The 14,354-nt window shown below is 41.4% G+C and overlaps 1 protein-coding gene across 2 annotated transcripts in view; it reads right to left on the bottom strand.

Annotated features, from left to right (window-relative positions):
* Positions 1–14,354, bottom strand: part of LOC111977149 (adenylate cyclase type 5-like) — a 149,596-nt gene that overhangs the window by 106,805 nt on the left and 28,437 nt on the right. The window lies entirely within an intron of this gene.

The following is a 14,354-nucleotide window of genomic DNA, read 5'->3' as shown; positions in this document are numbered from 1 at the left end:
TTTGGCAACTTTAGTTGTTAATGATAAACATTAGAATGTCTTAGAAATCAAAACATATATGGGCTGCATGATGCGACTATAGGCTATTGATGATTTGAGAAAGTCACAAAAAAAGCTTGCGCTCTGTTTCTTGCATCAGGCTGCACACACTGTTCCCTCGTCAAGGGATCATATTGTAACAATAATCGACTCTGCCATACGAGCATGCTTGTGCGGCACAGTGCGGCACAGTTGATAGCGCGCCAGACCTCGGGCTAGAAGGTTGAGAGTTCGAGACCTGCTCCCTGCCTGTTTCATTACACTGGTGTCAGAAGTGATTGGACCTTGCATCCACGACAGTGTGTGTGCTTGGCCGGCGAGCGCGTTCCTGTAAGACGTAGAGTCGCAAGCTAGCGCGAAGACGCGCTCTTTGAAAGGAGGAAGTAGTGTAACGACCCTGGGTTTATAAGCGCGGAAATCGACTCTGCCGCACCAGCATGCTTTTGCGGCACAGTCGATAGCGCGCCGGACCTCGGGCTAGAAGGTCGAGGGTTCGAGACCTGCTCCCTGCTGTTTGATTACAATATTATCAGGCACCAGACTGTGCTCAATTTAAAATGGTCTTTACTAATATGTTAAATTAGTTTCGATTCAGAATGGCCCATTATCAAATGAGCAGTGGGTTAACTGCCTTGTTCAGTGGCAGAACGACAGATTTATATCCAGCAACTTCGCACAGCCATTGAAGAAGAGTGGGACAACATTCCAAAGGCCACAATCAACAGCCTGATCAACTCTATGTGAAGGAGATGTGTCAGGCTGCATGATATAAATGATGAAATGGTAGTCACACCAGATACTGACTGGTTTTCTGATCCATGCCCCCCTACTGTTTTTTAAGGGATGCATATCTGTATTCCCAGTCACAGTGGTGGGAAAAGTACTCAAAAGTCATACGTACTTGAGTAAAGGTAAAGATACCTTAATATAAAATGACTCAAGTAAAAGTGAAAGTCACCCAGTAAAATACTACTTGAGTAAAAGTCTAAAAGTATTTGGTTTTAAATATACTTAAGTATGTGAAATGTCAGCATAATAGTAGAGAGAATGATTTATTTCAGCTTTTATTTCTTTCATCACATTCCCAGTGGGTCAGAAGCTTTTTCAGTTCTGCCCACACATTTTCTATAAGTTTGAGGTCAGGGCTTTGTGATGGCCACTCCAATACCTTGACTTTGTTGTCCTTAAGCCATTTTGCCACAACTTTGGAAGTATGCTTGGGGTCATTGTCCATTTGGAAGACCCATTTGCGACCAAGCTTAAACTTCCTGACTGATGTCTTGAGATGTTGCTTCAATATGTCCACATAATTTTCCTCCCTCATGATGCCATCAATTTTGTGAAGTGCACCAGTCCCTCCTGCAGCAATGCACCCCCACAACATGATGCTGTCACCCCCGTGCTTCACAGTTGGGATGGTGTTCTTCGGCTTGCAAACCTCCCGACATTTATCCAAAAAGTCCGATCTTTGTCCCCATGTGCAGTTGCAAACCGTAGTCTGGCTTTTTTATGGCGGTTTTGGAGCAGTGGCTTCTTCCTTGCTTGAAAGGCCTTTCAGGTTATGTCGATATAGGACACGTTTTACTGTGGATATAGATACTTTTGTACCTGTTTCCACCAGCATCTTCACAAGGTCCTTTGCTGTTGTTCTGGGATTGATTTTCACTTTTTGCACCAAAGTACGTTCATCTCTAGGAGACAGAACGTGTCTTCTTCCTGAGCGGTATGACGACTGCGTGGTCCCATGGTGTTTATACTTGCGTACTATTGTTTGTACAGATGAATGTGGTACCTTCAGACATTTGGAAATTGCTCCCAAGGATGAACCAGACATGTGGAGGTCAAAAAAAAAATTCTGAGGACTTGGCTGATTTAATTTGATTTTCCCATGATGTCAAGCAAAGAGGCACTGAGTTTGAAGGTAGGCCTTGAAATACATCCACAGGTACACCTCCAATTGACTCAAATGATGTCAATTAGCCAATCAGAAGCTTCTAAAGCCATGACATCATTTTCTGGAATTTTCCAAACTGTTTAAAGGCACAGTCAACTTAGTGTATGTAAACTTCTGACCCACTGGAATTGTGATACAGTGAATTATAAGTGAAATAATCTGTCTGTAAACAATTGTTGGAAAAATGACTTGTGTCATGCACAAAGTAGATGTCCTCACCGACTTGCCAAAACTATAGTTTGTTAACAAGAAATATGTGGAGTGGTTGAAAAACGAGTTTTAATGACTCCAACCTAAGTGTATGTAAACTTCCGACTTCAACTGTATTTTATACATACTGTATGACAAATCAATTCAACCTTTATCCATTTGAAAACATATGAAGTAAGCATGCTCTAGCTACAAAAAAAAAAAAAATTCTCATGATGCTATTTGATTTCTCCGTCTCTGACAGATTTTCTTCAAGGCTATAGTAATATCTTCTGTGGAGAGAATCAGACCTGAGGAAATATTTCCCTCAATATTCCCAGATTCCCTGCAGCTCTCAGTCAAGACTGTCACCAAAGAAAATGCATAAAAAAATGTCACCATGTGATACAATGTCTGTCAGTCACTGTTCCTCTCCCTCAGCCCTACATCAGGCCTGTCAGTACGTATAGGAAATAACAAGCGAGACTAGACAAAAGCCTGACTTTCCTTCATAAATATGTGAAAGAACTGAAAATGTTTCAGTTGTCACCTCTTTCACATTTGCTGATAAAAGTAGTATCATATCTACTGATGACCCAATTATTCATCGACTTAGCTTCACACCAAAACTAAACATGAGAGAGGCATTCTCTCTGTCTCCCTCTCCCTCTTCCTCCCCTCTCTCTTTCTCCAGTATCTTGTTTCCTGCACCGTCAAAACCCATGAGACTCAGTGCCTGTCTCCTCCTCTCTCCTCTGAAGTAAAATCATTCACAAGCATTTAAACGGTTAAGCAGAGAAATGTAACATCCTATTGAAACATCTAGATTAGGGATGGGCAACTGCCACCCCGCAAGCTCAACTGTGAATGGTCCTGGCGCACCAAAAGAAAATGTCAAGGGAAGCCAAACTGGGTTTTGGCGTCACTCCTATCAAATTCGCTTTGAGAGAATACGTCATTGACAGAAACAATTTGAATTGTTGCATCTCGTTGTGTTGTTGTCCTCCAGTGTCTCGCTAGCTAGCTAATGTTGACCCTTTCCTAAATTAGCCATGGATGGAGATAGGGCTTTGGACTTGTGGTTTTACTTAATTCTCCGTACTGGCCAATGATTATAATGGCAATTCTGATCCAACCATTAATTCATTCATTCATTGTTGTGCCCCTGGCCTGAGAGGATGGAAGTTCAATATGTAACTAGATGTAGAAGGCTAGTGTTAACTAGCTAACGTTGCCCATGAATGGAAGTTAGGCTAGTGAGCATGCATTTTAACTAGGTAGCCTAAGACAACAAAAACTAAAAGCATGTACTGTATGACAGAGTGATAGACCCTTTCGTCAACATGAAAGAGAGGAGGCTGGCATTGGCGTTTCTCTACAAGTAGGGTGAGTCAACATATTTCTCTTCTCGCACGAACACGCACGCTCACAAACACACAGAAATCAGAACCATGGACAGCCACATCATATTTAGTTTATGTTGATAGTACTAAATTGATTTTGGTATCTATTAGTTGTCACTGTATTAGACAAAGCAGAGGTGATTTGATGATATTGAAATGGTGCTGGAATAGTGGACGCAGCTCCTGATTTCCTTGTGACTTGCGGTAACTCTCTGTGGTTTTAAATCAATAATTGTTTAGTGGTCTGAAAAATCCATAAACATTAACTTGCTTTAGGTCATGTAACTAACTGTCTGTTACATGCAATATGCTTTGTGGACTAAACCGGACAGAGGTTGCTATCCGGTTTTGTGATGAAACAAAGATGTGGTTGAATTTATTCTGCCACTATGTCTTCTTATTGTCTTGGCCTTTAGGCCTATATATCACTGTGTCTTATTGTCTCGGCCTTTAGGCCTATATATCACGGTGTCAAGACATATGAATGAACAGGTTATAGAGCAAACAACGCAATTATCACAACACATAGGTTGTAATATGCCTTTTTTCTGTCTTCCCCAGTGATTTTACCCACTCACTGCTACTGGTTGAGAGTTAGAATAGTAGAACACACAAGGTGCAATTTCAAAATGTGGTTGTGCATCAGCAGTTTTTCTCTTATTATGTCAGACACTGACAGTCAATCAATTAGCCCACGTCAGCAATTATTTTTTAGATTGGTAAATTAGCTGGCTAGACTATCTAAAGTTGTTGTAATCATGGTTGAATTACTGACCGGGGGGCCCCCATTGATTTTGTTAGTCACTCTCACTCAGATACTGCAAACATTTCTCTCCACCCTATGGAAAAATGTGTAGAATTCCAGGAAATTAGCTGTATGTCATGCTGGTATAAATGGGTCGGGAGACAGGCGCAGGAATCACATGAACCAACGGACATTGGAACAATAATCGACAGGACACTGGTAAACCAAGGGCACACTAATACAATTACTAGGCACACTAATACAATTACTAATCACTGGGAATAGGGGCCAGGTGTGTGTAATGAATGTTCCGGAGGGATCCGTGACACTGTAAAACTGCACATTTTTCTCTCCGCCACATGTCAAAATAAGTAGAATTGCGTGAACTTAGTTTTAAAATTGCAAAATCTTCTCTCTGCGCCTTGGCAAAATTTGTAGAATTGCACCAAATTTGCTCTAAAATGGCAACATTTTCTCTTGAATTGCAGGAAATGAACTACAAAACTTTTCTCTCTCCACTGTCAAGAGGGGGGCTGCTAAAATGTTGGGGTGGGCACAACAACATTTTACTTAGGCCCCCAAAAGACTAGTGTTGACGCTGACTGTGAATGTGTGGGCATGGATATGGGTACACAGAATCACGAGCCACTGCGGCCTCTCATGATGAGTTCAGAATTTTTGTGGCCCCCACCCCCATCAAAGTTACCCATCCATGATCTAGATTATCAGGCCCTTTACCTTAGCACTATAATAGTCTATTTATGTCAATTCACACAACAATAAAAAATAAAAGGCTCCTCTTATCCATCTGTAATTGTTATGTTGTGTTATTTTTGACACATTAACCATGAAACACAGAGAGAGCGGAGCGGTGAGGCGAGGCGAGGGAAAACAACAGAACCCACTACCGATTGAGTAGTGTTAACATGGCAACAGCTTTGGCTGGCCAGGAGATGGATGAGGACCCAGGTCTATTTTTAGAATCAGTAATTGCTTAATGTGTTTCCATAATCCACGTGTTTCACCTTCTGATGGCTAATGGATTACTCTTGCAGTGGGACAAGTGCATGGACACTGGGCACCATTGTTTGCAGGCTCTGCTGAGCCCCCATTACTGAGCACCAGCAGGCAAATCTGTTAATGTGGCCATCAGCTAGCACGGTCTGCCTCCCAAATAGCAACCTATTCCCTATGTAGTGCACTATGGGCCCTGGTCAAAAGTATTGCACTATGTAGGAAATAGGGTCCCATTTAGGACACAACCATGGTCCTAGTGCTAGCTCCTAAGCTCAAACGCTAGGGCTCAGAGTAAGGGGGGTCTTAATTCATCTACCGTACTGTAGCATTCATTTGGTGCAATACTGCCACATCAATTAGTCCGCGTTTTGTATTGTGTTAGAAAGCTCCTGTTTTGAGGATGCAATATCATGCTGACATACTGAAAATAATTTGGGAGGGATAATCACTCCCTAAAGGGACAATTGTTTTTGTATCCTATTTAAATGGTTGATTTTTGTATCCTGTAAATGGATTTATACTTTCAACACTTGAGAAAGGGGAAAATGCATAACAAGTCATTACAAGTAATGACATGTCTCAAAGGCAATAATGCAAAAACCAAGGGGCACATTCCCTCATCTGAAATAATATATTTTTACTGCTACCATCTCCAAGCATTGTACACATTTACAAGAACCCATATTGGTTCAAGGTCTGTGTTTTTTTAACAGTGGAAATTTGGCAAAGGCAAACGATAAACATATACTCAACATGTCAATAAAGCAAATTTACGATGCTCCGCCACCCAATATGGCCCAACTGAAAAGCCCTTTGCTCCTATTTTAACACTTCTCATGTGGTTCTTGTATTAATCGTGTACACACAATACTACCCAAATACTCTCACACACTGGTTGCTTTATTTCATTATGAGATTTAGCTAAAATGAAAACTGCTGGCAGTCAGACAATGGAAATAGGCAATTCCCGAGGGGCTGATGCGTGGAGGAGAGGAGGAGGAGAGGAGAATGGTAAGAGGACTGGCTGCCAGACTAGTCCCACAGAGCCAATGTTCCTTGCCATTCCCCAAATCCAAAATCATGGGTACCTACTTCTACACTGGTTCTCATACTAACATAGGGTCCGAGCAGGATGATGTTTACTGTAAGTGTGGGTGGGTAAGTGGAGTGAGGAGTTACGTGGGAATGACTTACTGTAGTCCATCCGTGACCTATCCTGTGGTATGTGTACAACTGCTCAACTGATCTACCCTACCACCCTCCAAGGTTCAAATACTGTTTAGTAGAACAAGAGGTCCATATAAGGATGGGAGAGAGAGAGAAGCTCACTCTTATCAAGCAGCAGTGTGTTTTCTACATTAAGATTCTCACAGTTAAAACATGTGGAAACTGGAAAGTATCACTGGAGTGAGATCTGAGGGTGATGTTCTCGACAGCAACCACACCATAATGATCACTTGCATATAATCACACTTTTCAGAGCACTTCCCAAAGTCGAGGATCTATAATTTAATTTCCAATTTTAACTTTAAATCCCAACCGATGTCTATTCTAGGTTATATAGGCAATATATTGAGGATAGACCAATGCAGAAACATGTATTTCAACCCGCTTGTGAGAGAGAACACTGAGCCAGTCCAGGCCAGTTATCTTTGTTCCTCCAAGGCAAACATATCACAGTGTTAACCTACTGCATAACTCCACGTTATGACTCACAATAAAACAGTGGGAGACCTACTCAAAAGATTAATCAGAGAAGCATTAGCATCACATCAACATGTACTGCTTGAGTAACCTCACGTCAATGCGGGTATTTTAGTTTTTGACGTACATCAAATGAAGCTACAACATTTTCAACCATCTAGGATACATAGATTGCAGAGCATTATGATACTGGTAACTACCGAAATAAAGGAAACACCAACATAAAGTGCCTTAATAGGGCTTTGGGCCACCACAAGCCGGCAGAACAGCTTCAATGTGCCTTGGCATACATTCTGGAACACTATTGGAGGGATGCGACACCATTCTTCTACAAGAAATTCCATCATTTGTTTTTTGATGATGGTGGTAGAAAACGCTTTCTCAGGCACCGCTCCAGAATCTCCCATACTGTAAGTGTTCAATTGGGTGGAGATCTGGTGACTAAAACACACACACACACACACACACACACACACACACACACACACACACACACCTGTCTCTTATACACATCTAGATGTGTATAAGAGACAGCTTGAGACCCCTCTTTCAAAGTCACGGAGATCTCTTCTTCTTGCCATGACAGCCAAAATAATGGGCTACTGGGCATTTTTGTACATGACCCTAAGCATGATGGGATGTTAATTGCTTAATTAACTCAGGAACCATTCCTGTGTGGAAGCACCTGCTTTCAATATACTTTGTATCCCTTATTTATTCAAGTATTTCCTTTATTTTGGCAGTTACCTGTATGTGCTCATGAATGGAATATTTAATTTTCCTACACTACTCATATCTCTCTATATGCTGTAGCATATGAAGTTGTGGAACTACACTGAACAAAAATATAAATGCAACATGCAACAACTTCAAAGATTTTGCAGAGTTACAGTTCATATAAGGAAATCAGTCAATTTAAATAAATTCATTAGGATTGACTGGGAATAGAGATATGCATCTGTAGGTCACAGATACCTTAAAAGAAACGGTAGGGGCGTGGATCAGAAAACCAGTCAGTATCTGGTGTGACAACCATTTCACCATTTTCCTCAAGCAGCGTGACACATCTCCTTTGCATATAGTTGATCAGGCTGTTGATTGTAGCCTTTGAAATATTGGCCCACTCCTCTTCAATGGCTGTGTGAAGTTGCTGGATATTGGAGGGAACTGGAACACGCTGTTGTACACGTCGACCCAGAGCATCCCAAACATGCTCAATGGGTCACATGTCTGGAAAGTATGCAGTCCATGAATAAACGGGGACATTTTCAGCTTCCAGTAATTGTGTACCGATCCTTGCGACATGAGGTTATGCATTATCATGCTGAAACATGAGGTGATGGAGGCGGATGAATGACATGACAATGGGCCTCAGGATCTCATCAAGGTATCTCTGTGCATTCAAATTACCATCGATAAAATGCAATTGTGTTCGTTGTCCATAGCTTATGACTGCCCATACTATAACCACACTGCCATCCTAGGGCACTCTGTTCACAATATTGACATCAGCAAACTGCTCGCCCATATGACACCATACTGTCTGCCATCTGCCCGGTGCAGTTGAAACCGGGATTGTTCCGTGAAAAGCACACTTCTCCAGCATGCCAGTGGCCATTGATGGTGAGCATTTGCACAATGAAGACGGTTACGACACTGAACTGCAGTCAGGTCAAGTCACTTGTGAGGACGATGCGCACGCAGATGAGCTTCCCTGAGATTATTTCTGACAGTTTGTGCAGAAATTCTTTAGTTGTGCAAACACACAGTTTCATCAGCTGTCCGGGTGGCTGGTCTCAGATGATCCCGCAGGTGAAGAAGTCGGATGTGGAGGTCCTGGCCTGGCGTGGCGTGGTTACACATAGTCTGCGGTTGTGAGGACATGTTGGACCTCCTGCCAAATTTTCTAAAACAACGTTGGAGGCGGCTTATTGTAGAGAAATTAACATAAAATGATCTGGCAACAGCTATGATGGACATTCCTGCAGTCAGCATTCCAATTGCACCCTCCCTGAAAACTTGAGACATCTGTGCATTGTGTTGTGAGACAAAACTGCACATTTTAGGCCTTTTATTTCCCCAGCACAAGGTTCACCTGTGTAATGATCATGCTGTTTAATCAGCTTGTTGATATGCCACACTTGTCAGTTGGATGGATTATATTGGCAAAGGAGAAATTATCACTAACAGGGATGTAAACAAATTTGTGCGTATGGAACATTTCTGGGATCTTTTATTTCGACTCATGAAACACGGGACCAACACTTTACATGTTGCGTATATATATTTTTTCATTATATATAGTCATAAATAACTGGTTCGGGCAGTGGTATTCAAACCTTTTCAATCTTTACTAATAATCTTTACTCTTTTTAAAAATGTTATTCCCAAAATAAATAAATAAATAACAAAACATTTACTTAATAAAACTGTATTTTTCTAATGTATCTTTCTCCCCGACTTTGAATACCACTCTTTTGACATTTTCATGTTCCTCACATGTTGGAGTGAACTGCAGCTCTTTATTTAAAGACATGCTCCGGTACTTTGGCGACTAGCAAGTATTTTTTACCCCAACTTTGGGCTGGATGTGTCAATGTGTAGTTCATATATGTATAATATATGAGCAGAACTACTTTCTTAACTCAATTAGTTACAAAATCCCTAGTTTGAATCTGTGCTGCGCCATTTTCCCTACATTTCTCCTCACGTGGGCCAGCCCCCTAGCAATTCGAGTTCCAGCCAATGAGATTCAGCCCCTTGCCATTTAAGTGACAGTTAGTAAGAATCACACACAGCAGAGTGAGAGAGAGAGCAAGTGGTACACATGAAGTGGTACACATATCTGTAGATACTGTATATGATGTAACACGCAATTTTAGGGGACCACTTTTGGCTCGTGGGCATTACTTTCAGAACTACTGCCTAAAATGTATACAAAGTATCCCTTTTATTTAACTCAGTATAAATTGTGTGAGTGCTCTTTGCCTATATACTCCCCCCCGCCACCCACTCTCTCACCCAAACCCTCTCTCTCAACCCTCCAACAAGATCCAGAATTCCTTCTGCTGAAGGGAACTGTAGTATTAGTTGCCGTGGATCTACAGATTCTTTGGTCTGCTAGCACACTTGAGTGTGTACATATTAGAGTGCAACTCTCAGCCTCACCTTTGAGACAAATCTGAGTGGAACATCAGTGCAAACATTAATGTTTGGCTACCCTATGGCTCTTTCTATATGTAGGACGACCTGGGTGCTAATGTTTGCTCTCCTGGTTCCCACTGACATCTTTATTGTCCTCTCCTTTGAACAGTGAATAGTTTTAAGACATGCACACAACCTTAAGTACTGGGCAATTCTACGGTAATGGAATTACGCTGAGACTCAGATTTGTCACTTTAAAATGTATGCCAAACAAAAAAAAATGATTTCAAAGATTAACAAACTATACAACTCAAAGACTTTGTTAAATATCTGCTCCGAATTGATATTCATAGAAGTCTGCAGAAAGACTGTGGTGTCAGCTATGACATGGCACCTTGATTTTGAAAACATCTCTTTTGGTTATTGAACTACAGTGAAGTGGATTTACTCCCGGTAACAGAATTACATCATGGGTCCCTGATCTGTACTACACAGAAATACAAAATAATTTATATGAATGTCATTCTCGTCATTGTAATGTGTCCTGAATAGGTACACAAAGGTAGAAATATGCAATATCATGCTTTGCATATATGGGTATTATTCTACACAATGGCTATTATTCTAATGAGCTCGGACTCCAAATAAGACAACATTTGGTTGGTCAATCATAGACGTCTATGTTTCACAAGTTTGGACATCACAGTTCAGCAAAGCACATCACAGTAGAGTAGAGTTCAGTGCAGTACAGTAGAATACTCTACTATACTGTACTGATCTATACTCTACTTTTCTTTTCTTTACTGTACTCTACTGTGCTTCATGGTACTGTACTGTACTGCCTTGATTTCACATCTGTGGACGTTGAGGCCAGGGCAGACTGACCAAATTTCAACTACTTATCGGAAGTCCGATGTCGGTCGGTGCTCAGTGGGTGAGGATGCTGATAGCATTAAATGGAAAGAGAGGGGGCTCATGGGTAGGTGTCAGTAGGAGCTGGGAGAGGTGACATCAACTGGAGAGTGAGAGAAAGAGAGGAGGATTCGCGAGGTGAGTGAGAGAGGAGAGAGAGGGAGAGAGGAGAGAGAGAGAGAGAGAGAGAGAGAGAGAGAGAGAGAGAGAGAGAGAAGAGAGAGAGAGAGTGAGAGTGAGATGGAGTGAGAGAGAGAAGAGAGAGAGAAGAGAGGAGAGAGAGGAGAGAGAGAGAGAGAGAGAGAGAGAGAGAGAGAGAGAGAGAGAGAGAGAGAGAGAGAGAGAGAGAGAGGAGAGAGGAGAGAGAGAGAGAGAAGGGGGGGGGGGGGGGAGAGAGAGAGAGAGAGAGAGAGAGTGAGTGAGAGGGGGGGGGTTGTCCAGACTTTGAGAGGGGTTGTCTCGCTTTGACCACCAGATGACAGAAAGAGAAGAAAAAAAATCAGTTTTGAACTGAACATAACAGTATATCAGTGGAAGGGAGGACAGTAGCAGGTGACCTATCTGTGGTTCGTGACTACTATGATTTCCCATTGTATTTTATTTATTTGATCTTTATTTAACCTTTATTTAACTAGGCAAGAATTGTAGCCATTTCAATTGCAGTAATTCCGTTACTGATTTTCCGGTAATTCTGTTACCGATGTGGGTTGTTGGTAACGGAATTATAAGGCACAAGGTACTTACAGTAGGCAAATAATTTCTCCAAAACAAAATATACCTGTTGATATTAGTTGGCAGAGTTTTTACTTCAACATTTGTGTTTTTATGGTGGATATTTTCTAAGACCCACTTTTCCATCTGTTTGACCAGAAATCAAAGCAAGAGAAGTCATGCTCATAGTGGGCACAAGGGCATGTGCCCACTCAGCTAAGATAGGTTCCCGATCTCTCAACCTCTCCCAACTAGCTACAGTACCAAGCCATTTCAGGCTATCAATCAAGTTAGACTAGCTTGTCTAACTATCTTAGCTGGCATGCCTGCTGGCAAGATTGCTAGTCTTTCGAAAATACAAAAATTGCTTTAACTCTTGGGTTATGATACTATAGACCAGTGTGGCAGTTGTACTAAAGTCCTAAGGCATAAGTTCTTAAAGAATCAATGTGCATCATTAATTAAAATGACAACTGAACAGGTTAAGAGGTATGCTTAGATAGCCTACAGTATGCAGAAAAATATACATATATATTTCTTTACATATAATTCAGTGGAGGCTCCTCAGCAGAGGAAGGGGAGGACCATCCTCCTCTATACTAAATATGTTCACATGTCATAATTGATTAAAGCACACTGTTTTGCAATGAAGGTCTACAGTAGCCTCAGCAGCACTCTGTAGGGTAGCACCTCCTCTGGGTACATTGACTTCAATACAAAACCTAGGAGGCTCATGGTTCTCTTCCCATTCCATAGACTTACACAGTAATTATGACAACTTCCGGAGGACGTCCTCCAACCAATCAGAGCTCTTGCAGCATGAACTGACATGTTGTCCACCCAATCAAATAATCAGAGAATGAATCTAGTACTGAAAGCATAAACTACAGTTAGCTAGCACTGCAGTGGATAAAATGTGGTGAGTAGTTGACTCAAAGAGAGAGAAAGACAATAGTTGAACAGTTTTGAACAAATTAATTTCTTCCAAAATTAAGGAAAAACAAGAGAGAGAGAGAGAGAGAGAGAGAGAGAGAGAGAGAGAGAGAGAGAGAGAGATAGCTATATTTGGTTGTATTTTTAAAACTTTCACTAAGCTAGCAAATCCAGCTAGCTAGTTTAGTCTACTCAAACACCCAGTTCAAACAGAGAGAGATGCTATGCTAGCTAGCTGGCTATGGCTATCCAACACTGGAACTCTTTCAAAAACGTATCCTGCAGCAAAACCATTTGACCATTAAAGTTTAAATACACTCATTGTGAATTCTCACCGGAGTGCTTTTCCTTTCTTCTGCATGACAGAAAAAATAACAAAGTGAATCCGTTCCCTCACACCCTCACTCCAACCTGACAGATAGGGAGTATAATTTGACCTTATTATTCATAATAATATAATGCAATTCCTTATCTGTACGTAATTAGCATAATGGCACATAATGGTTGTAATTGTGTCTTCTCATAACCTTAACAATAGCACCCTGTAAACTATGCCATAGCACTAGTGTACAGATGTAGAATCTTAATTTGAGCCAGTTTGTTACAACAGTAAAATAATCCTAGCCTGTAGCAAAACAGAATATTGTCTTGCGAGATCAGGATGGTTCGTACGAGGCTAAAATAATCCTGCAGCAACAGGAAATGTAGATTATTCTGTGGATTATAATTAATGGACATTTTCTAGGGGTTTCCATTTTTTTGTAAGGGAGAAGTCAGACATTTCTAAGTGGAAATGTTTGTGCTTCAATATATTCTGAGGAGACATCTGTGAGTTCACAGCCATGAATCATATGAGGAGATGAACTCAGTGTTGCCTCAGCCTCTTCCTTTTACTGTGAACTGCCAGGTATTTTCTTAGAAATTGTATTTCTAAGAAAAGAATCACATTTTCATCTCCTAGAGATGTAGGCCTACTGAAACAAGCTCAACTATATGCAACTTCATCTAGGTAGTACGGTTTCATGAATCAGTACTGTGGCTAAAGATATCTGTACCTGTGCTTCTACCTGAGCCCCTGCTATCATCACCTGGACCAATAACCATGCTAGGTCAGCATCCCAAATTGCACCATTTCCCCTATGGGCCCTGGTCAAAAGCAGTACACTACATAAGGAATAGGGTGCCATTTGGGATGCAATCATGGTCCCTTGTCCAATCAAAGGATCTGCTTACATTACTAAGCATATGGGCTCACAGAGGGAGCAGAACAGAAAACAAACATGCAGGCAGACGGTACACCAGCCTATCGTTTCGCTAGATATCATAGACCTGGCTTGCTTTATCCAAGCAGGGCCAGGCACAAACAAGCGCTCCTGTATTCATGAGGATTTAAGCCATGAGATCAGATGCCAGTCCCAGCTGCTAGCCTTATAGAATACAGTAGAGACAGGCTGCGTGTGAAATGGTACCCGATTCACTATAAAGTGCACTACTTTTGACCAAACCCTATAAAAGTAGTGCAATATATAGTGAATAGGGTTCCATTTGAGACCAGCGAGCTTTGTTGTCCTCCTAGACCCTGAGTCCTGTGTGCTTTTCCCTT

This window comes from Salvelinus sp. IW2-2015, linkage group LG2 (assembly GCF_002910315.2).
Source record: "Salvelinus sp. IW2-2015 linkage group LG2, ASM291031v2, whole genome shotgun sequence".
Taxonomy (NCBI): domain Eukaryota; kingdom Metazoa; phylum Chordata; class Actinopteri; order Salmoniformes; family Salmonidae; genus Salvelinus; species Salvelinus sp. IW2-2015.
Note: the sequence above shows the minus strand (reverse complement) of the source record. Positions and strands in the feature narration are given on the sequence as shown.